This window comes from Equus quagga, chromosome 20 (assembly GCF_021613505.1).
Source record: "Equus quagga isolate Etosha38 chromosome 20, UCLA_HA_Equagga_1.0, whole genome shotgun sequence".
NCBI classification, from domain to species: domain Eukaryota; kingdom Metazoa; phylum Chordata; class Mammalia; order Perissodactyla; family Equidae; genus Equus; species Equus quagga.
The window spans coordinates 39,535,246-39,557,020 of record NC_060286.1 but is presented as its reverse complement, the minus strand read 5'-3'; positions in this window follow the sequence as shown (position 1 = coordinate 39,557,020).

Sequence of the window (21,775 nt, the reverse complement as noted above, 5' to 3'; positions counted from 1 at the left end):
CAAGGGAAGGTGAGTGTGGTCGTGTTTGGGGAGAAAGGATGTGAGAATGTATAAAGATGGAGCAGATTCAAGGTCGAACCCAGCGGGGGTCAGCGGGAAGTCCAGTAGAGAGAGATAAAGACTTCCCGTCGGAGCTGGAGTCTGGGAGTTGGTTTATCCAAATGCCCTCAGGGCCAGGCAGCTTCCCCCAGTGAGGTTGGCCAGGTGATGCTGCCAATGCAAGGATGCATGGAGATGGAAGGTCCCCCTTGGTGGGCGGGGGTGACGATTGGGAACACTGGGGACTGTGGCAAACTGGAGGAACCAAGCTCACCAAGGTGAGGCCATCCAGAGCTCCAGCTGACGGTCACCAGGCTGAAGGTGAGGGAGCCCATGGAGCCAAATATTTTGGATTTTGAAAAAAAGCCAGAAGTCCAGATTTTAATTAGAAATTTCCACTGAATAAATGTTGGTGATGGATTTAAAATAATCTTTAGAACTACAACTAGAAGAACCCACAACTAAAATATACAACTATATACTGGGGGGATTTCGGGAGAAAAAGCAGAAAGAAAAAAAAAAAAGAAGATTGGCAACAGTTGTTAGCTCAGCTGCCAATCTTAATAAAATAAAATAAAATAAAATAAAATAAAATAAAATATAACCTTTAGAGCACTGTGCTGGTCAAGTAAAACCGAGCTTGCGGTCTCTGACCTCTGGCCTTGGGACTGAGGGAACTGAGATGGGCTGAGAAGAGGCAGAGAGTTTGGGCACTCAAGGTCCTCTGCAGCCCCCCTGGGCCTGACTCAGTGCCCCTCGTGCAGCATCCCCACGTTCCCTGGGGGACACACCCCAGGTTCCCCCATGGCTCACGCAGATATGCCTGTGGGTGCCCTCTTCCAGCTCTTTTTAAGTCCTTGACTTACTGGCTCTGCTCAAAGGGCTCTTCCAGGGAAGACGTTGTCTTCTGCTCATTGCTGGCAGCCCCAAGTCACTCTCATCTTTTTATTCAGTTTGCAGGATTTCCTAGGCAGCTACAAATGCCGCATACGGTGGGCACAAGGGGGTGCCTTGGAGGAGTGCGGTCTTGGTGGTGGCGGTGGGGGGGTGGGTAGCAGAGATGACTTCCTATGCGTGTACAAAGTAGAAGCAGCCATTCCAGCCTAGGAGGTCAGGGAAGGCTTCCAGGAGGAGGTGACTAATTCTTCCACAATCAGAAGGAGTTAGGCAGATGAGATGGCCAAGGGGCAATGGCACCCACTTTGTGCCTGAGAAGGGGTATTACCATGGTGCAGAACATGCTTTGGAGACAGACACCTGGACTTGTGTCCCAGATCTTCCTCTTAATCAGTCATAACCAGTAGCTCTGAGCGAGCCGCTTCACCTCTCTGAGCCTCAGTTTCCTCCCCTCTGACAAAGGTCTATTGACAGCTTCCCCGATGGGTGGTTTTAGGGATGGTAGACCCATGTGTGGTGCCCAGCACCGAGCCTGGCACTTGGCTGCTTTTTTGCTGCTGCTGCTACTGCTGTGGCTGCTGTCCTGCTCAGCACCCAGCACTCTCCAGGTTTATTACGACTGTTGGTGCCTGTGCCCTTTGGGAGGGAGAATGGTAGGAGGAAGGGTGCAGAGGTGGCATGGCCCAGGATCATTCAGGGAAGGCTCTGTCTCGGGGGATGAGGCTGGGGGCTCAGAGCAGGACACAGCCTGTGTGTGTTGGGGCCCACATGCAGGTCTGGGGGGCTGTAGGTCCTCTCTGCCAAGGGAGGGAGTCAACCAAGGGTTGTGGTTGGGGGTGCCGGGAGCCCTGGTGTATTAGGAAGATTTTCAGGCAGCCACTGTGTGTCATGGAGGACGGGCACGATGGGGAGGAGTGGCAAGCAGGGAGGCCAGGTTGGGGACTGTGACAGTGGCTGGGCAGAGGACCATGGAGGTTGGGCTGCAAGTGGCTGCCGTGGGGAGGAGAGCAGGGCCACAAGAAGCAGACTTCATAAAGTGAGAGGCAACAGAGACTTGTCACTGGGCACACAGCAGAGCGCGGTCTGTGCTGTCATTGACTTTCTGAGTCAGGAAGGCAAGGAGAACACTGGTGGCACCAACAGGGATTCAGGCGTGGGCAGGAGTGTGAGGACATCCAGGCAGGGAGCTGTGAGGGCAAGCTTCTGCCTCGTCCACCGGGTCAACTCCTCAGAGTACAGGCCATTAGGACAAAGAGCAGGGGACACCTCCTCTGAGAAGCCTTCCTGGAGTCCCTCAGTCTCCAGGGGATCCCACTCTTCTCTCCTCTGTGCCTGCTCCATGTCCTGGACGCACGTCTGCTGATGGCTCCTGCAGCTGGTCTCGGCCCTTGTGACATGGCCGCTGTCACCTGCTCAGGTCACCTACCGAGGTTAGGAGCCAGTTCCCAGTTCTCAGTGTGGCCCCAGGACCCAGCCCACAGCAGGGCACTTACTGTCTGCTGAGTGAGGGTGGATGAATCGGTGAATGAGGGAGAGAGAGTCAGAGGGAAGGGAGAAAGGAGGCAGGAAGGAATGGAGAAAGACAAGAAACAAAGAAGAGAAGAAGGAGGGGGGGAGGGCAGGAGGGTTTAAAGGCTGGGGTTGGCCCAGGTCTGTCTGTTTGCCAGGGTCATTAGAGCCAGAACTGGCCCAGTGGAGGGGAGGGTGATGCAGTGGGAGGTAAGGCCACTCCCTGGGGCTGTGAAGGGCACTTTCTCTGGTGCCGTGGCCCAGGAACCGCTGGCTGCACTGCCACTGGGCTTGCTAACGAAGGAGGTGTCTGGGAGGCCCTATGCTTGTAAAACAGCAGCTGACAATCTTCGTTCTCCTGAGGGGGCTGCGGTCTCCGGGTCAGAAGCACACACCCGTGCTCTGCGGGCGCCACCGGGCAGGGGCAAACCCAGGTGTGGATAGCTGCCTTCATTCATTTATTCACCGACTCCCTCATTCACTCACACATGCAGCCAACAGGATCTGAGCTTGTAGGCGGTGTCGGGTACCGTCCCGGGGGCTGGGGATAGAGAGGTGACTGAGACCGTGGATGGAGCTCCGGGCTTCAGAGTTAAGCCAGCTCTGCCCTAACTTAAGGGTGCAACTTCGGGAGCATCGCCAAGCTGAGTTTCTTTCTTTGCAAATCAGATCAAAGGGCCGGCTTCCGAGGACTTAGGGAAGACAGGAGACGATGCGCACGAGTCACCCAGCACCGTGCCTGGTGTGCAGGATACTCCCTAATGCTGGCTCTAATGCTGTTGTAAGAAGCCAGTGCAGAGCAAGGCATATGAACCAATACACACACACACACACACACACACACACACACACACAGACACTGTACAATGGATGCTACAGGACGGGTATGAACACAGTATGGTGGGATCTTAGGAAGCACAGCATTCTGCTGCCTGAGAACGCCAGGGAGCGCTTCAGAGAAGTGACAATTGCTTCTCTAGGACAGGAAGAGATAGACGGGCGGCAGGGGCACATGGAAGGTTTTGTCCAGCCACACTCGGCGTGCGCGGAGGCCGCGGGAGGCTCTGGGAGCATCAGGCACCTCTCTCCTCACGGGTCTCCTCCTACATCTCTCCCATGGGAATGGGTCTACCTTGGCCAGACCCTGACCCCTGGGGCCGGGACAGAGCGATGGACTGGATGTAATTCAGAGGGTTGTGGTCTTTGCCATGAAGATTGCTTGCTGCATTTTTAAGTCAAAAATTGTCATTTCATTTAATCTAAGTCCATATCATCTGGTGGGTGAGAATGCACCTGTGGGATGCTGAGGAGGTGCTGTGGCAGCTGGGCCACCCTGCTAGTCTGAGGGCTGCCGGCTTTGCAACAGAATGAATGTCATCTACCATTCCTAGAAAAGCTGCAGGTCCCAGGACTGGTCCAGACACCACTTTGCATGTATCGTGTCACAGACACACTATAAGGATCATCATTCCCATTTTACTGGTGAGGAAAACCAGCCCTCAGAGACGGCAAGTGGCCAAGGTCGGTTTGTCCTTCAAAACCAGCGACCAGCAGGCGTGGCCGGGGAAGACTGAGGCAGCTCCCGGAGGATGCTGGAAACCACAGCAGGTTCGCAGAGCTGAGGGCATCAGGGTTGCTGAGATGCCTGGAGAGGAAAAGGGGGGACGTGGCCATCACTGCCCTCAGGCTGTGATGGAGCAGACAGCTGCAGGCTGTTCCAAGTCTAGGGAATGTCATGAGGACAGACTCGGAGAGGCAGGAATCATGTCCTGTAGAGTGATTCCCTGGAGTACAGCCTTGTGAGAACATTCTAGCTCTGGGGGCAGGTTGCCTAGCACTGGGGAGTGGCCCCTCGGGCTTCTCCCCCTTGAAAGTTCCACACTTGGCTTCCACTTCCATTGCCGGGAGGGCTAGGGAGCTGATAGCCTCCGGCTGGATGGACACGGAGACTCGGGGAGTGTCCCTTAGAATCCAGGGGGTCTTGCCCTCTTTTGCATTAAGATTGCCGCCCCCTTTAGAGGAGGCCTCTCCCTGGGAGGGGCAGGTGCCTCGAGCGTTCAAATGAATGATGCCTGTAGATGCTTCCTTGCAGCTAAGGTCAGAGGCGCAAAGAGAGATGGGGCTGGAGCCCTGGCTGGGGCCTGAGTGGAGCATGAGGGTGGGGTCCAGGAAGGGAGCAGGCTGTGCATTTCCATAGCCTGGGTGAAAGGGTGAGAGGCCAGCCTGGCTGCTTTCTAGACGGTAAGTCACCTCGGTTCCCACATCTGTGAACGAGAGGGTCCAGGGAGGCCACCCTGGCAGATTGACGGGAGGCACACGAGACACAGCCCAGGCAAACGCTTCGTCAGCTCCGACGGGCTGTCCAGATGCTTGGCGATTACGACAGTATGTTTGCAAAGCACTTAGCGTGCTCCTTTGCTAAGTGCCTAATAAATGTGAACTATTATTATTATTAGCATCATTATTATTACTACCATCACATTCAGTTTTGTCCTCGGGGCTGTTCTACTTTCTGCAAAACTATATGGCACCACCCTGCGCAGCCGGTGGTAATTATATAGGAACTTTTAACAATGCGCTCTTTGCTTTCCCTCGTGAGATATTAAATAATGTGCTGATGCGGAACTGCGGGTTGCCCCCGCTATCTGAACGCTTGCATAACGCCCCTTCAGCTTAGGAGGGGGTCTCCTGGGACCATCTGCTTTCGGAGAGCGGGGAGACTGTAGTCCCAGCTCCTTGAGGGCGGGAGCTACACGGCAGTAGCTATCATTTATCGAGGGTCTACTTTGTACAGGCCCTGCTGGAAAGTGGAGTGCCTGCACCAATTTGTTTAGTGATCACGACCAAGCTCTGATGCAGGCCCTCTGACAGCCCCACAGGTGCGGACAGGGAGCCACAGAGAGGGTCTGCTGCCAGGCAGGGTGGAGCTGGGACCGGAAGCAGGAACCAGGTATTCGGTGCCAGCACATGTGCTCCTGTTACCCTGCGGAGAGCCCTGGGCCTGAGGAATTGCTAGTGGTTGAACTGTGCTAAATAATTGACTTCACGGCCAGTCAATCATGGGCAATAATGGTGGGGACAGAGTCACGCACCCAGATTGGAAAGAGCATCCTGAAATCAATGTGGGAGGTGGACGTGAGCCGGGCAGTGAGGAGGAGCGGAAGGAGCACCAGCTCCAGAACGTTAGGCTGACCGGCTTTACATTTTACTCAATCCATTCTTACTTGCATAACGGTGGATAAAACCGGGGGTTGGCAAACTAGGGCCTGTGGGCCAAGCCTGCCCTGCTGCCTGTTTTTTTTGTTGTTGAGGAAGATTAGCGCTGAGCTAACATCTGTGCCCATCTTCCTCCACTTTATATGTGGGATGCCACCACAGCGGGGCTGACGAGTGGTGTGGCTCCTCACCCAGGAACCGAACCCAGGAAGCTGGGCTGCTGAAGCAGAGCTGATGGACTTCACGACTACGCCACGGGGCGTGCCCCCCATGCCTGTTTTACACATAAAGTTTGATTGGCACACAGCCACGCCCATTCATTTACATGCTGTTTGGTGTTTTCCGGCTACAAGGGCAGAGTGGAGTATTTGGAACAGGGATGGTCTGGCCTGCAAAGCCTGAAATATTTACCATCTGACCCTTTACAGCAAAAGTTTGCCGATTCCTGGACAGGTGATCGCTTTTCCAGAGTCTCAGTTCCCTTGGTAAAAAATTAGTTGTGAGGCTTAAGTGAGTGGAAGCAGGAGAAGATACACGTGGCTGTGAGCTCTTCAAGGCCCTGTTGCTGCTGGTTCATAGGAGGCGTGGTTAATGGATGGATGATGTGGAAAACTTCCTGTGGTGCCTCATGCCACAGGAGCGGGGAGAGGAGAGTGGTCAGGGGCAGACCAGACTCAGTGAGAGGCAGAGCCGGGTCCAGCTCTGACCAGCCTGTGAGCTTGGGCGAGTTGCTTCACTCCTTCGGAGCCTCAGTCTTCCTATCTGTCAAGTGGGAATAATGACCGCCTCTGTCTCTGGGCTGTCTGTCAGGATTCCACAAGTTAATTCATAAAAACAAATTGCGTGGCTGTAGTAGAAAAGATGGCCCGTAAGTGTGGGTAAGTTTCAAAGAAACTGGACCCTTATCCACTGCTGGTGGAAATATGGAATAGTCTAGCCATCTTGGAAAATACTTTGGCAGGTTTTTACAAAACGGGCATTTATCATACAAACCAGCAATTCCAGCGCCAGATATCTATCCAGGAGAAATAAAAATATATACCTACACAGAGACTTGCACGTGAGCGTTCACAGCAGCGTATTCATAGTACCGCCAAGGTAGAAACAGCCTAAATGTCCATCAACTGATTAATCGATAAACAAGGTACGTTCTATCCATCGGTGGACTAGCGTAGGCAGTAAAAGGGAGTGAAGTCCTGATACATGCTACAAAAAGCATCAGAGTTCAAAAACATTATGCTGAGTGAAAGAAGCTAGTCACACAAGACCACATATCATGTGATTCTGTTTACACGTCCAGAGCAGGTGAATCCAGGGAGAGAGAAAGTAGATTAGCTGTTGCCAGGGGGTCTGGGGAGGGAGCAGGGCTTGCCCACAGGACCGATGGATTTTTTTAGGGTGATGCAAATGTCCTAAAATTGGATTATGGTGACGATTGCACAACTCTGAAAATTTCCTATTATTGGGTTGTACACTTAAATGAGTGTACCCAAAATCCACGAGTGGATTTTATGGCATGTAAATGAAGTTGTTGAAAACAATCGACCTTTGGCCCCAGATCTGGTCCAGAATAAGACGCAGCAGCTGTCATCGTGGTGAATCCTTCTCTTCTCTCTGGCTGGAGTTGAGATGTCAGTAAACGTGGAGTGTTGATTTAGGTCTGGAAGTTCAGAGGGTCCAGGAAGATCTCAGCTTCCACCACCAGCTACCTCATTCCTCACAGCTGTGTGGCCATGAGCAGCCGTTTCCTCTACTGAAAATTGTGGATTGTAACATTCTTCAATCTGTGCTATCTTTTTTTGGTTTACGTGTAAAATATGTGAGGTGCCTGGCATTAGACTTTTCTTTCTCAGGTGAACAAATGAACCCAGTGGCCAGGATATCACACAATTTCTCCTCCAGCTGACACAAATTCTCATTTTCTGTTCACAACTTTATTTTGGAAGTTTGGAGACCAGGATGAATGTTGGGCTTAAGGGTCAGAGGACAGCACTGGACTCCAGCTCTGCCCCTAACCGGTCGTGTGACTTTTCCCTCTGGATCTTGCTGGTAAATGAGGGCTTTCAGGCCAGAATCCCACCTGTCAGGGCCTTGGGAGGGTCTGACGAGAGACTAGCTCTGAAGCCCTCTGTGGTCCGTGGCTGCACCCTGTGGTGTTAAGGGCTTATTATGCTCAACTCCAAAACAGCACGAGGTGCTCCCATGAAAGGGGTCCAGGAGCCCAAGAAGGGAGGGGGAACCTTGCACACCTGAGAGGGTCCCCCAGAGCTTGAGTCTTAACTTGTCGAGTTAAGGAGCCCAAGGTCCTGTCTCTGAGTGGGGGTGCTGTGAATGGGAAAGTGAGGGTCCTCGGGGAGCCCACCCAGCCAGCCCTCTCCAGGGGGCCACCATGACCCGGGGCAGGGAAAAGCGCCACCACGCTGGAAGCGTTATCAGCTTGTGAGTCTTGCGGCTTGATGTGGTCTGAAGGCTTGTCGAGCTCTGGAATCACCAACGACGTTGAGCAAAGATCGGGGTGCAGGAAGAGGTGTGGGGTGTGCCAGCTGTGTTGGTGGGTTTTAATGGGAGGGTTTCGAGGAGAGGCCACGTGCACTGGGACTCAGGGCAGCAGGACTCCTGCGTTGTGTCCATCCCTGTCCTTGAAGCTACTGCTGACCTGAGGCACATGCCTGTCTCTCCTGGAGCTTTGCTTCTGCTCTGAGAAGACCACAGTATTGATTGATTCAGACTGGTGGCCTGGTTTTTTTTTCCGCCCACAGTATAGCCAACACTGGTTTTTAAAAAAAGTTGAGTTACTAATATTTAAACACTAGGAGATTTTATTGAAAAGCTCAAATTTTTGGCTTCTTTTTGGAAAAAAATCCAAACGTCTGGCACCACTGGGCCTGCATTCCATCCTGGCTGCAGTAAGGCTTCGAGGGAAGCTGTTGTCCCCATAAAAGTTGGCTGAACAGATGCCTGCGCTCTGCTGCTGGCTTTTCTTGAGACGGGGGTGAGCTGCTCACTCTGGTCTCTGTGTCTTCATCTGTAAACCAAGCAGGGGCAAAGGCTTGATCACCTGTGTCCTGCCCAGCTCTGGACTTCGTGTCCTCTGATCCAGCCTCTGCTTCTGCATGAGCTCATGCCACAGAGCCGGCCGTGTCCTTAGGAAATGACCCACGTTCCAGGCATCCAGACCGTTTACACCTGAGACACCCTTGCTGGGCTCACACGGTCAATGTATGCCAAAAGGATGTGCTACTGACCACTGAGGCCTCGCTTTATGGGATGTTCGATCTAATGGCATTTTTGCCTTGCTCAGGTGATAATTCTGCTACTCCCAGGACACAGGAGGTCTCTTCTGTCATGAAATAATACACACCCAGAAGGGAAGACTGTAGCAGCCAAGATGTGCTGCCAGGAAGCCCCCTTGATGGAAATGAGCAGGCACCATGCCCAGGACATGCAGAGGACTTGTCTGGAGACTGATGCTCACACTTCACTGCCCGGGGGTCCACTGCCCTGGTCCATGGCACCTGGTGACTCAGGAGTGTCTCCCCTCTGCACCCAGTCAGAGCCGCATGACGAGTTGAGAAAGAGCAAAGCTTAGGACCTGGGGCTTGTCCTGGACCACCATCCCCTGGCCGCTTGTACAGGGCTGTGGACGTCATTGTCTGCATCACATCAGGATGGGAATAGTCGTTCTTGAAAGTCTTTGCCCACCTGAGTGTCTGTGATCATCACCCTGGCTCTGCCCCTTGCTGTGTGATCTTGGCCGATTTGCTGCACCTCTCTGAGACTCATCCATAAAGCTTTTGACTTGAAGAATGAAGAGTAACAATGTAAGTTATCATTTACTGGGTGCTTGATATGTGCGAGGCACCATGCTAAGTGCTTCCCAGCATTGTCTTATATAATCCTCAAGACCTCAAGACAACCCTTTTGATCATTATTATCATTATCCAGGTTTTACCATTGTCACCTCTGTTTTCCAGGTGAGACGACTGAGGCATCGACAGGTCTACGAGATACCTTCCCAAGGTCTCATGACCCTATGTCGGGGAGCCGGGATTTGAACCCTGGCAGACAGATTCCCAAATGGGCCCAGCTAAGTCACTGCGTTCTCCCTGGGGTGTGGTAAGCAGAGCTCTGGATCAAGGATCAGTAGAACTAGGTAAAATTCGTACTTTTACACCTTCTAGGTTTGTGGGCAAGTCACTGAGCCTTGGTTTCTGCAATTCCAAAGCAGAATGGGAATCGGGGTCCACCGCCCCCTGGGTGGGAGAGGGAGCTGCTGAGGTCACGGATGCAGAAATGCCTCGTAATTGCGCCCTTGTTCTGAAATCCCTGTGTGCTTGGTGATTTTCTGCTTCTGTCCTCACTATCCACGTCTGCCGGCATCTGTCCTCATCCTCCTTGCAGAGATGAACAGGAGTCCGAGCTGCATTGCCCACCCCTGACGCTCACGGGGAGATTCTCCCTGACTACGACCTAATGCTCTGAGAGCGCCTGTACGCGAGCTTGACTGTGTGTTATGTGCTGATCCCTTCATCGGTGAGGATGGTGATGAATCCAGGGACAAGATACGGGCACCGAGAGGGGAAGGGGACTCCAAGGAGGGGACCCTATAGTCAAGGCCAAGGGGTGGAGACCACAGAGAGGAAAAGGAAACACTGGGTGGGTCACTTTGACCCTCTTGCTCATAGGACGCATGGAGAAGGAGAGCAGGAGAGGCGTTTGGACAGGTGAGTGTGACCATGGATGGTCTCAGAGGTGGCGATAGCTCCAGAGACAAGGACTACCTCCCCTAGCAGGGCTTCGCAAAGGGCCATGGACCGCGCAGGCCGGTGGCGCTGGGTGCCGTGTTCTTGCTCTTCCCGGGTCCACCTGACCCGAGCCACTCCCAGGGATTGCGGGCAAGAACAGGATTGGGTTCCAGCAGCCGCCGCAGAGAGCCTGGTCGCCCTGCCTCCTGTTTACCTGGTTGCTTTAATTTGAACAGTTTCTTCCTTGGAAAACAGGCTTGGTAAACACGAGCCTGCGCTGTCATCAGAAGAGTCAGGGTTTGTCTAAACGTAGACATTTGATAATTACCCCGGAAGTCTTCATTCTGGTGCAAAAACGGATCAACAGTGCACTCGCTCTTTGGCTGTTCTTGCCCCTCGAAGGAGGAGAGGCGGGGCCTTCCAGGTGCATCTTAGCTTCTCAGGAGCGGAGCCGTCTCAGCAGAGACTCCGGCCCCCCTTAGGCACTACTGTCGATCTAGGATCAAACTTTTCCCCTGCATTGGAAGGTTTCTCCCTCAAAGGGGGTGTTAGGTAAAGTGGTTACATGTTTCCAAACGACTTTCAAACCAGAGGGCTCTTTCCTCGCTGTTATTTTTTTTCTTCTGTTGAAATGAAAACTTGTGCGGCTAACCCGGTTATAAATGTGGTAAATCCAGTTACACAATGAATTCCAATATACACTTCCAATTTTTTGCTTTCTCAATAAAGGCTACTTAGGGCCAAGAGCGTTTCTGACTCGAAGAAGCGTGTAGAAAGTGAGTCACGTTAATAGGGTGAGCTCTTTGCTTTGGGATTACGCCCCAGCACCGGCACCCTGGTCTCTTTATTCGTTGGGACTGGGCCAGGAGAATGCTTTGTGCCGCTCTGAAAAAGACAGAATTAGGCGTTCCATTTATTCTATTGATCTTAATAACCTCGTCTCATAAATATCTACTTTATGACATCCGTAAAAGAGGAATCGTGGCAACTCGGAACAATAGAATTTTTCCGTTGCAACTGAAGTGTTCCGTGAGCGCCTTGGTGAAATTCTCGAGCGTGGTGCCGGCAGGAGATTTCCGTGCTGGCTTTTATAAGTACTTGCAGAAGGAGAGATTTCCACCTCTTTGCCTGAAAAGGCAAACAAACCGAGTGCTTAGGATCAGATACTACACCCTCTTGTTTCTCAGAGTCCTTATGATTTTTCTTTCTTGCCTGGCTCAGACTTAAGTTGTCACCCACCGAGTTACACGGGTCTGCCTTTGGCATCTGTATTTCGGTAAAGCAAAGACTTCCCAGTGAACAAAGTTTCATGGATAATCCTCTCTTCACAGGTCCGGTGCAAGAGATGCTTAACGCGTACGTGGTACTTGAAGGTGTACCAAACGTGCCCACCTCCTTTATTTTGTTCTCTCACTTTGTAGAAGAGAAGCCTGAGGGTCAGAGAGGTGCCATGACTGAAGCCATATCGAAGTCCTTTGTGCTGTCCTACCTTGCCCCTTAAACAGAGTCGCTTCCACCCCACACCCCTTCTCCTCTTCCATCCCACTCTAAACAGCTTACCACAGGCTGGTCTCAGGGCTGCCAAAACTGCCATTGAGTGGGACCAATTGGACTCAGAGCCAGGACTCTTGAGGGCTGCCAGGTATGGTGCCTGAGGGAGCCCTCTCCCTCCCATCACCAATTTTGCTCCAGGAGAGGAAGGTCTCAGCTTGTCTGCCCTCCAGGGCCAGTGACAGGTCGTGGCTTAGCTGTGGAGCTCTGCCTTCCAGTGGGCATAGCTTTAAGCCGAAGGGACAACATGGTCAGAGGAGTTGGAGCAAAGGGTTGCATTTCTGTCCCCAGTGTTCCTGAAATTCCCCCACGATGACGTGTTTTCTTCAGGTCATCACTGGAAAGAGTCGAGGGGAAGGCGGCAGGCAGGTGAGTCGAGGCTGATTGCATGCCAAGGCTGTGCCCCGCGGAGAGGACCGAGGCCCCCAGCCAACGGCCATGACTGCCAGACATGGGGGAGATGCCACCCTGGACGTTCCAGCCAAGCCAGCCCTCCAGCTGATGTGTCCGCAGGTGCTTAGTGGGTGACACCAGCAGAGGAACTGCCTGGCCAACATCTGGGATCAGGAGGAATATTAGATCTTTGTGGTTTTAAACACTAAGCTTTAGGCTGATTTGTTATGCAGCAGAGGCTGACTGAGCATCGTCTCAGAGCCTTCTCTCTCCTCACTCACTGTACTCCAGCCATGCTGGCCTTCTTGCTCCTGCTGGAAGTTCCCTGCGTCCGGCTCACTCCTCCTCCAGGTCTTCCTGTCGCTCAGGTTTTAGCTTAAATGTCATGGGGCCCCATGAGATTTAGGTCTCCACTGCTGCATGGGAAAAGCAGCAAATCATGCCCATAGGTGTGGGCTTCCTGGGGTAGGAGGAGTTTGGGGCCTTTCAACAACGTTCCAGAGATGAGAACGGTCCGAGACAGGCAGGCTCCAGCATAGAGCGTGGTACCAGGGCAGGAAGCTGAGATCTTAGTTCGCATGTGATGGGGGCCCTGAGAGGGTTTCAACAGGGCAGTGAGAGGATCTGCTCGACAGTGTTAGAAGGGGACTCTGATCTGCAAAGAATGCAATGAAGGAGGGCAGGAGAGAAAGCAGGGGGACCAGGTAGGAAGTAAGAGATGGTGGCAGCTTGGACGAGGGTGGTTCATATGGGAGGATGACACAGAGATTCGGGACATATTTTGGATGTAGGGTTGATGGCTTTGCCTCCAATGATTTCTTCCACTTCAGCCTCCAACCCAGACCTTGTTGTTAACTTACCACAACTTCATCTCTTGCAAAATCTCTTCTTTAAACGTCCTCTCCTTGCACCACCTGCCTCTTCCTGGCTCCTTCTCTCTGGTATCCCCACCTTGGGGCCCCAAACCCCCCCATGGCACCTGCCTGATAAAACTGCAGCCTTGGGGAGTCCAGCGTGGCCCCCATTCCAGCCTGCACAGAAGCAGCTGAAAATTGCTAGGAGCAAAGGTGCTTGGCCATGCTGACCGTGGACCAGCGAGGAGGGCCGCTGCGTCGATGAGCCTGGTTTCTGGGCAGAGAAGCTGGAAATAGGGATAGAGGGTCATCAGCTGGACCTTCGGCCATGGTTTCCAGCTGGAAGTGAAAAACGAAGAAAGAAAGAGAGGCCACAGCCTCAGAAAGCCCTACCTCCTGCTGGATCTTTGCTTTGATCTCGTTTCTGTCTTTCCAGAGGATTTCCAAAAGCGAGGGTGAGAGAGGATGGAGGTGGTCCTGTCAGGGTGGATATTGGGTCATCCCTGTTTGCCAAGTGCTAATGCCCTGGAGCCTCAGTTTCCTCCTCTGCACAGTGGAGCACAACATGTATATGATGCTTCCCTCTGCGCTCTGTGGATGCTAATTCACTCATCTTCACGATAATTATACAGATGAGACACCAAGGCAGAGAGAGGTCAAATAACTTGCTCCAAGTCACACAGCGCTTATCTAAAACCAGGCCGCCCAGCTTCAGAGTCCAAACGCTGATGACAGCTCCATTTGCCTCCTGGTCGTACGTCCATCGCTCCATCTTCCTGCTCCACTCAGCAGATTGTTGGGAGGGGGCGTGACAAATGAATCCATGCCTCACATGACACATGACATTTAAAACAGTGTCTATCAACCTTTCTTTTCAAGTGGCAGATTTCGTTTTTAACTTGTCTCCAGCCCAGAGGAGGAAAGGGCGGCCTGTTAGGCCCCGGGACCTGCCAGCCCCTGCAGCTGTGGGGCAGGCCCTCATCACAGCCTCACGTGGGGCCTCTCTGCCATCCCGCAGGCGCTGTCTGCCCCGGCCGCTTCCTCCCCTCTCTCACTGGGTCATGTCTGTCTCCAGCCACCCTCTTTCAATGCCCTGCAGGCCCTGCCTTGACCTGCTCACCCCTCCATCCACAGTCTCACGGGTCTGCCTTTCCCGCTCAGCAGCTCCGGCCAGGAGGCCAGCCGACTGCCTGCCTCACTTGCCTGCGGCTCCCTGCTCACCTGAAAGGTCCTTTCAGAGGTCAGCCTGCCACCCACTCCCCCAGGCCAGAGGCGTTTCTCCAGCTGCCGGCCTGCAGCCTTTCTGGAGCATTCCTCCACCTGGCTCTTGTTCCCATGGCTGATCCTGACCTCTCCCCATTGTCCTGTCTTCCCTTTCTGGCTGGAGCTGTGGCCTCTCATCCTCCCCCAGCCTCTCAGGGGACAAGGCCCCCCTACGTTTATCCTCTGCCCGCTTCTTTCCCTCGAAGGCCTGCTCTGCCCTGTTCTTCAGCTCCTGCTTCCGTCCTGGGAGGGCCTCTGGCCTCTGGTCCCACTTTCCCTCTGTCAGCTCCATTAGCGCTCCCCACCCCCCAAGTGTCTTCACTGCTCTCAAATTTACTTCATTTAAAGAGACACTTCAGGGACCGGCCCAGTGGCGCAGCGGTTAAGTGCTCACGTTCCACTTCAGCCCCCAGGGGTTCACTGGTTTGGATCCTGGGTGAGGACATGGCACCGCTTGACAAAAGCCATGCTGTGGTAGGTGTCCCACATATAAAGTAGAGGAAGATGGCCATGGATGTTAGCTCAGGGCCAGTCTTCCTCAGCAAAAAGAGGAGGATTGGCAGCAGTTAGCTCAGGGCTAATCTTCCTCAAAAAAAAATTAAAAAAAAAAATAAAGAGATGCTTCCCGCCTCAGCCTGCTCCCCATGAGTCTCCATGACCTCCGAACAGGAACTCCACAGAGGCCTCCAGTGTGAGCAGAGTGAATACGGGGCATCACACTAAAACCCACCCCTACACTTCCTTTAGGAACAATGGCTGGTATTGTGAGCTCTGGGCACATGCCAGGCTGTGCTCTGAGGCTCAGCCTGTGCCAGCCGACTGCCTTCCCATAGGACCCCGATGGGGTAGAGCTTTAACGACTCCATTCTGCAGACGAGGAAACCGGGCCTCAGAAAGGTGAAATATCCCAGCCAATCAACTAGACTTTAAACCCAGGCAACCTCGGTCTAGAGTTCATATTTACTTTATTTTTTAATAGTTTTCCATTTTATTGTGGTGAGAACACTTAACATGAAAGCTACTCTTCACAGATTTTTACGTGAAAAATACTATGTGGTTATCTAAGGGCACAATGCTGTCCAGTGGATTTCTAAAACTTACTCATCTTGCATAACTAAAATTTTATACCCATTGGCTAGTGACTCCCTTTCCTCTTCCTCCCAGCTCCTGGCAACCCCGACTCTATTCTTTGCTTCTATGAGTTCGGCTATTCTAGAAACCTCACTTAAGCGGAATCTCAAAGTATTTTCCTTTTGTGACTGGGTTATTTTGCTTAGCATAATGTCCTCAAAGGTCACTGGTATTGCTGCATATGACAGGATTTCTTCTTTTTTAAGGCTAAATAATATTCCGCTGAAAGTATAGACCATGCATCCTTTCTCCATCTTCTTTCTTTATGTCCATCACTGGGCATGGAGGTTGTTTCCACATCCTGGCTATCGTGGATTATGCTGCAATGAATGTGGGGGTGTGGATATCTCTTTAAGATCTTGATTTCATGAACAATTCATACAATTCAGCAATCCTACTTCTGGTTATTTATCCCATACAGTTAGTGTTTAAAAACATTTTTTTATTGTAGAAAATTTCAAACAAAAGCAAATGAATCTTCATGTGCCCACCTCTGCATCCATAATTATCAGCTCAGGGCCAATCTCAAGTCATTTGTGGGAACCCCCTCCCACTATGCCGCACCCTAACCCACTCGGGATTTTGGGAGCAAAATAATTGCGTCAGTAAATACTTCAGTGTGTCTTTCGAACAGAGAAGCTTAACGAGAAGCAGAACCTTAACACAATAATCGGACCTAAACAGAAGCAAGGATCCCTTAACATTATCAACGACTCGGTGTTCAAATTTTCCCAATTGTCTCACAGTCTTATGAAATAGACTTTTTATTTTGGAATCCTCTTGGGTTTCCAGGAAATTCTGCAAACTTCTTGCCCAGTTTCAGTTCCCTGTAATGTTATCATCTCACATTACCCGGTACGTCCGTCACAACTAAGAAACCAGCATGACCGTTAACTAAACTACAGATTTTTTTTGGATGTTCTAGTTTTTCCATTCATATCCCTTTTCTGTCCCAGAATCTAGTCCAAGGCACCACATGGCATTTTTTCTCATAAATCTCTCTTCCTCCTCAACTGTGGGCTCCTCGAGGGAGGTGGGGCGAGCTGGTGCAGCCATCATGCACCACATCTTTGCACCTGCTCCATCTGCTATTGCATCCTGCGTTGTGCAGGACAGACGCCATGTCACACTCATTAGCTGTACACTTTTCCAGCAAACCTTTCTTGCACATGTACTATTTGCCAGGCGTGTTCTCGGCTCTGAGAATCCAAAATAGGACATGAGAGTCCTCTCTGTTCTCTCCCCCCATATCACACTAGGAGCTTGGCCACTGGTGGGGAGCAGATGGACCCGTGATGTCTCACAGTGCAATGGCCTACGAGCCAGTGGAGACCCACGCTGCTGGGAGTGCAGGATCAAGAGAGGGAGCCCAGTCATTGTGTTTAATTAGCTCGTTGTTCAGATGTGAGATCATCTTAGTCTTAGTACATCTCTCTTACACTGGTGTCTGCTGTGGGGCCTTCGTCCTCTCTCCCCTCTGCCTAGAATGGCCCTGGGTTCCACCCAGTTAACTCCCCCTGTTCCTTCCATTCTCTGCTCCAATGTCCATCCTCAGTAAGCCTTTCTGGGTTTGACGGATCCCCATCCCACCCCTTCGTGGCTGGGCGAGCTTGGGAAATTCACACATCCTCTCTGTGCTTCTCTTTTAAAATGGGGGTGATATGAGAGCCTTGTTCTTAGGGTGGTGGTGAAGAAATACGTGGAACAGGGCCCAGCACGTGGTACGGGCTGTATACCTAGGGCCACTATTATTACTGCTGTTGCTGTCTTTCCCTGAGCTCCATCCTCTCCTTCTCAGCACATACTAGGGTTGTCACTCTCCAATTATCTGTGGGATCATTTGGCTGTTATTTGACCCAGCCCGTCACTTGCATTCCAAGCTCCATGAGGGCAGAGAGCGTGTCTGTTCTTCTCACTGGTACATCCCCTGAGCCAAAAATAGGGTGTGGCTGTGTTTGTGTTATCAAAGTAGAGGCAAAGGAAGTTATTTATGGGATCATAACAGTTTTCTGTGTCCCAAGGTCTGCCAGGGCCAGGCTGACTAAATATTTATATTTATTGAAAAAAGAAAGAAGGAAGAGAGGAATGCAGGAAAGCAGGAGGGACAGGGTCCTGTTCCCCGGTACCTCCATCCCTGACAGGGTGTGGACAGAGCAGAGCCCGCTGTCTGGCCGTCTATGCAGGGATGCTCACTGTAGCTTTGCTGGTTTGGGAGGCAGAGCCCCAGGGCAGGCCGGGACTGCTTCCGCTGTGGCTGCAGCCCTGCCACCGGCATGTTTATAGATGGCCCTCCAGCCTGTGGTTGCCTCTGTGGCATGCAGTTGCACTGGGCAGGCCTGCTCGAGCCTCCCCCACAGCCAGCCCATGTGCCTGCAGGACTGGCCCTCAGCTGGCTGTGCTCAGAGCTGAGACTGGTTTGGTCAGCCCAGCTCTGGTGGTGCCTGGGAGCCAGCGAACTTTCTTAACCTCACAGTTAGCCCGGGACAGAATCATTCCTTTCAACGTACCACAATGGCACTCAGAGAGGAGACCAGTGAATATGCGCCTCATCTTTTGTCCTGGCAAGGAGACGGGCCCTTCCTACACCCTCCGAGGAGAGGGGAAGACAAAGCTAGAATAAAGGGCAGATATTCTGGAGCACAGAGACAGGGGCTCTGCTGTGGGTCAAGCCTTGGCCCAGAGGCTGAGATTTGGATACGAGAAGATTTGGTTCCTGCCATCACCCGGAGGAGCAGCATCCTCTTCCAGAACCATGACAGCACGGTTTCCCAAGTGTAATGCTAGACATGGGACAGAGACTGTGGGAGCCCCTAGGGGCTTCCTGGAGGAGGCAGTGCCTGAGATGGCCCCTCAGGGGTGAAGAGAGGAGGGAAGAAGAGAGAAGAAAATCCAGACAGAGGGGACAGCACAAGTCAGTAATACGGAGGGTGAAAGAGTTGGGGATGGGGGTCACGTGTATGTCAGTAATTCTAGAACCACGGGGCGGGGGCGGGGGGGGGATGATGAGCTGGGGAGGTGGGCTGGGGCCGGTCAGGAGGGTGGTGGGACTTCACCCCGCTCACCTGGGCCTGTGAAGCAAGGGGACGATTGATAATGTGTGTGATTTTGAGAGGTCTCTCTGGTGGTCACAGGGTGCAGAGAGGGAGGAAGAGACGCAGGGAGACTGGTTAGAATGTGACTACGGTCCGAGAGGATGGAGACGGAGGAGCGAATGAGAAGGAGAAGCAGGAGTTTGGATGCACAAGTCCCTGGAGGAGGTTGGACACAGAGGGTCAGGGAGATGCCCAACAAGCCCAGGGTGACTCCCCAGTCTTAGACGAATAGTCGGGTTCTGCAAGTAATCATTAGAATGAATTCATTAGTTAGTTAATTATGATCATTTCACTATTCTTTTGTCTTGTTTTTAGAGATCTTTGGTCTCATACGTTTGAAGAGAAAATCTTCCCCTATTGTGGTGTATTCAAAAGAAATAAGTGTAAAAATAAAATAAACAAGAGGAAATGCACTCTGTTTCATTGTAGCGGACACTGTTGGAGCCTGCCCACCCCCACAATGACTGACATAATGGGTGTGTACATGCTCCAGCGCTCTCGCCCCAGCCGGGTAGCTCTGAGGCGGGTGCTCTACAGGCGATCCCAGAGATCCCCCGTGGGATAAAGCACCAGTTGCCCACAGCGGTAACTGACTTGGTAACAAACCTTTTCATGGATGTCTTTGCTTCCCTGCCTCACTTCTGGCTCCTCAGCAGCCCGGCTTCAGATCCTGCTGTTCTAGAGGCTGCCTTCTCTGGCCGCCTGGCTCATGGCGGAGATGCTGAAGCCTCTCGAATTTCCTATTTGTCTGTCCCTTGCCTGTAAGACTCTAGATGAGGGGGAATTGAAATACACTTCAGGGGTCCTAGGACTGGCTATTGAAATATGTTTCTTAAAAAACTCTGGGCAGGGAAGTTGTCTTGGTCTGTTCAAACTGATGTAATAACAGACCATTGACGGGGGGGCTTAAACAGCAGAAATTAATTTTCTCGGAGTCCTGGAGGCTGGAAGGCTGAGATCAGGGCGCCGGCGCCATCAGGTTCTGGGGAGGGGGCTCCTCCTGGCTTACAGACGGCGGCCTTCCCCCTGTCTCCTCACCTGTGGAAAGAGCTCTCTCTCTCTCTTCCTCTTCTTATAAGGATGCTGGTCCCATCACAGCCGCCGCACCCCACAACCTCATCGAACCCTGATCACCTCCCAAAGGCTCCCCCTCCAAATACCATCTCCCTGGGTGTCAACATGTGAATTTGTGGGTGGGAGTCACGAACATTTAGTCCATAAGAGAAAGAGAGTGGGCAGAGTCTTAGACTAAAACTTCTCTCTCCTTTGACTCACCTTTTTTGGGCTGAAAAAAATTTTTTTTGTTCTTAAGGAGAAATTTTCATGGCTGGGCTTTTGCCGATAACAGCAACCAGCATCTTTGCACGGCATTCAAGGCTCATCATCGTTCACTGCAATCATAGAAACAGCTTCAGCTCAGCAGCTGTGGCAGTGACTTGGTGATTCTCCTGCTTTTTTATTTATTTCTAAATGTTTTTTTTTTTCCCTTCAGGCAGTCCTTTACTTTTTAGTTATTGCTGATTTAAGGTCCATAAAGAGAAAGAAATTAGATAATACTTAATGAGCTTTTATCATACGATAGGTTTTTGTGTGTGTGTGTGTTTTTTTCTTTTGGTGAGGAAGATTGGCCCTGAGTGAACATCTCTTCCCAATCTTATTCTATTTTATGTGGGACACCACCAAAGCATGGCTTGATGAGTGGTGCTAGGTCTGTGCTGGGGATCCAAACCAGCAAACCCCAGGCCACCATAGCGGAGAGTGCAAATTTAACCACTACGCCACCAGGTTGGCACATTTTGCATGTTTTTTTTTTTTTTTCCTGAGGAAGATTAGCCCTGAGCTAACATCTGTCAATCCTCCTCTTTTTTCTGAGGAAGACTGGCCCTGAGCTAACACCCATGCCCATCTTCCTCTACTTTATATGTGGGCACCTACCACAGCATGGCTTGCCATGCAGTGCCATGTCGACACCCAGGATCTGAACTGGCGAACCCTGGGCCAGAATATGCACACTTAACTGCTGCACTACCGGGCTGGCCCCTGCATGTATTTTTATAAAACAAATGTGTGTGTAACCTGGCACAGCAGATTTATTGCCTAATTTAAGAGATCATGTGATACAAAAACTCATAGTCCAGGAAACTGAGGCTCGGAGAGCTAGATCCTTGCCCACATGCATGCAGCCATTGAGTAGTGACTCTTGGACACAAATCATGGTCAGCCTGACGCCAAGGCTGTGTCCTGACTACTCTGCCACCCCGTGGAAGCTGGCTGTTTCAGTCTGGCTGTGGCCAAGTGACTGAAAGTGAATGGCTCTAGGTGGGTGACACGCTCCTGTCTAACTTTACTCGACCCACAGCTGACTTCTCCCTTCAGTGGATGGCGGCTGCTTTAGAGGTCAACGGCTACCCCCGCACTCCCTCAGTAGAGCCGTGATCCCTCTGTGTTATCTGTGGTCTGATCACCTTTCTGTCCTAAGACAAGTGGCTCGAACTGCCACAGGGATTGGCAAACTGTAGTCCATGAGCCAAATCTGGCCCGTTGCTGTTTTTTTTTTTGGTTATTTTTTTATTGTGGTAAAATACACATCACATAAAATTTACCATCTTAACCATTTTTAAGTGTACGTTCAGTGGCATTAAGCACACTCACATTGTTGTGCAACCATCACCACCACCCATCTCTAGAATCTTTTCATCTCGCAAAACTGAAACTCTGTCCCCATTAAACAACTCGCCATTCCCCCCGCCCCAATCCCTGGGACCCACCCTTCCACTTTCTGTCTCCAGGAATTTGAGCACTCTTGGAACATTATACAAGTGGAATCATACAGTATCTGTCCTTTGGTGACTGGCTTATTTCATTCAGCATAATGTCCTTAAGTTTCATCCACGTTGTAGCCTGTGTCAGAATGTCTTTCCTTTTTTTTTGTTTTTGTTGGGAAAGACTCACCCTGAGCTAACGTCTATTGCCAATATTCCTCCTTTTCTTTTTCTTCCCAAAGCCCCAGGGCGTGGTTTTGCATTCTAGTTGTAGGTCCTTCTAGTTCTTCTATGTGAGCCACCACCACAACATGGCAACTGAC